Source organism: Octopus bimaculoides, chromosome 29 (genome assembly GCF_001194135.2).
Source record: "Octopus bimaculoides isolate UCB-OBI-ISO-001 chromosome 29, ASM119413v2, whole genome shotgun sequence".
NCBI lineage: Eukaryota > Metazoa > Mollusca > Cephalopoda > Octopoda > Octopodidae > Octopus > Octopus bimaculoides.
The window spans coordinates 9,320,417-9,322,945 of NC_069009.1; the positions used below are offsets into that span (position 1 = coordinate 9,320,417).

The 2,529-nt window shown below is 39.4% G+C and overlaps 1 protein-coding gene across 3 annotated transcripts in view; it reads right to left on the reverse strand.

The window, feature by feature from the left end:
* Positions 1-2,529, reverse strand: part of LOC106877312 (RNA exonuclease 4) — a 74,048-nt gene that overhangs the window by 26,080 nt on the left and 45,439 nt on the right. The window lies entirely within an intron of this gene.

Genomic DNA, 2,529 nt, shown 5'->3' on the forward strand with positions numbered 1-2,529 from the left:
GGCTGCTGGCATTCTTCTACATGTGTGCACCCTACGCCAACTTTGTTGCCTCATAACTTCCAGAAAAATTAATATTCTTTAATTAATTTTTTTACAAATACGCTTTAGATAAAATCGGAATATTTTGTTAAAAACTTTTTTCTGGGGTGGGGAGAGGAGTTTTGTGAAATTCATACAAAATGGGTAATTTTTTCGAATGAAATTTTCTGTGAATCCTCGAATCGGAATTTAATTGTTGTTGGCACTCCGTCGCTTACGATATCGAGGGTTCCAGTTGATCCGAGCACTCCACAGACACGTGTACCCTTAACGTAGTTCTCGGGTGACAAGGCTGACCCTTTGAATTACAGGCACTACATGTACAACAGAAACAGGAAGTAAGAGTGAGAGAAAGTTGTGGTGAAAGAGCACAGCAGGGTTCGCCACCATCCCCTGCCGGAGCCTCGTGGAGCTTTAGGTGTTTTCGCTCAATAAACACTCACATCGCCCGGTCTGGGAATCGAAACCGCGATCCTATGACCATGAGTCCGCTGCCCTAACCACTGGGCCATTGCGCCTCCACATCGGAATTTAATAACAAAAAACAAATTTGATGGACTCACACATATACATACTGACACAGGTCACGTATATCTGCAAAGTGAAATTTCGAAAATAATTGTTTTGTGTCAGTATATAGGTGTGTGCTCACTAATTTTCTTTACATCAAATTGCGATATAATTGTAATTTACACACTCTGAAAAGTATTTGTAGAAAATTTCATTAAAAAATACACGAGGGAACACAGCCGGTGGAGATGGAGTATATGTAATCTGGGTATACCCCCACTTTTAAATTTTGTTTTTTTTTTACGGAATCCTATGTTTCAGACCATGGAGAATCCGATTCGGGAAAAAAAAATTTCAAAAATCTCAATTTCAAAATTTCGATCCCCCACCCCCGGTTTTTATATAGATCCACAGGGTAAACCTAACTCAAACCCTAACCCTAACCCTAACCCTAACCCTGACCCTAACCATAACCCTGACCCTAACCCTAACCCTAACCCTAACACTAGTTTTGTGAGATTTGGCTGTTATTTCTAGCATGTAAATAGCCTGCTTGGTGGGGGGGGGTAATTGAAATTTTTCAAAAATTTTTTTTTTCAGAATCGGAATCTCCATAGCCTAAAACGTGGGATTCCGTAAAAAAAAATAATAAATAAGGGGGGGGGGAAGGTTCAGATTACATATAGTCCATCTCTACCCCGATATAATCGGAATCTACACCACCTGAAACGTATTTGTAGAAAATTTCATTAAAAAATATCCATTTTTGTCTGGAAGTTATGCGGTAACAAAGTCCGAGATGTACACATATGTGGAAACCACTCGTTATTGTCACCAAATACATAACAACATGACTGAAACAAATAAAAAGAAAATAAAATCATAAAAATGAGAAAAGATCTATTTTTGTACACTTCCGGGTTGACTTCAATTCACTTTCGTTATCAGTTTATCAATTGCGCAGTAATATGTAGTCGGAGCAAGGCAGCGAGTTGGCCGAATCGTTAACACGCCGGGAAAAAAATATGAACGGTATTTCGTCCGTCTTTGCGTTCTAAGTTCAAATTCGGCCGAGGTCGAATCTTCCTTTCACTTTTGCCGAACTGCTAGTTTACGAGCACGTTAGCACATCAACATCGGTTATCAAGTGGGGGATAGGGACAAACACACACACTCACGTACATATTCTTTTACTTCTTTCAATCATTTGACAGCGGACATGCTGGAGCACCTACAGACTTCTTTCAGTTTCTACCAAATCCACCCAGAAGACTTTGGTCAGTCCGAGTAGAATTCACTTGGCCAAGGTGCTGTAGCAGGACTGAACCCAGAACTATGTGGTTGGGGAGTACATGGTTCCGGCTGCGCCTATAAATTTTTATTTTTTTTTATTTTTCATAACAAAAAATATGCAATCCGATAGATTGAACAGTTGCGCAACTAAAGGCACAAGGCCTGAGAATTTGGGAGGAGGGGATTAGTCGATTATATCGATCCCAGTGTTTCACTGGTACTTAATTTATCAACCCCGAAAGGATGAAAGGCAATGACGACCTCAGCGAAGTTTGAACTCAGAACGTAGACACCGACGAAATTCCACCAAGCATTTTGTCCGGCGCAAAATAATATGCATAAATTTTCATATTCAAATTGTTCGATTTCAAAACCTTTTGCAAGTTTTAAAACATGAAAGACAAGTTTTTTAAAACATAAGGAAAATAAAAATAGACAAAAAGTGAATTAGAATATCACGTGTTTATGTTTAAAATGTTAAGTCGGAATAAAATGGTTTCGGGAGGAAATAGTCGTCGCTGTGTGGTAAGAAGTTTGACAGTTCCTGGTCCAGTCAAATGTTTTCTGTTATAACCCCATGCCGACCAAAGCCACATAAGTGAATTTGGGAAGCAGAAACTGAAAGAAGCCATACATATCTCTCTCTTCTTCTATCTCTCTCTCTCTCTCTCTCTCTCTCTCTCTCTC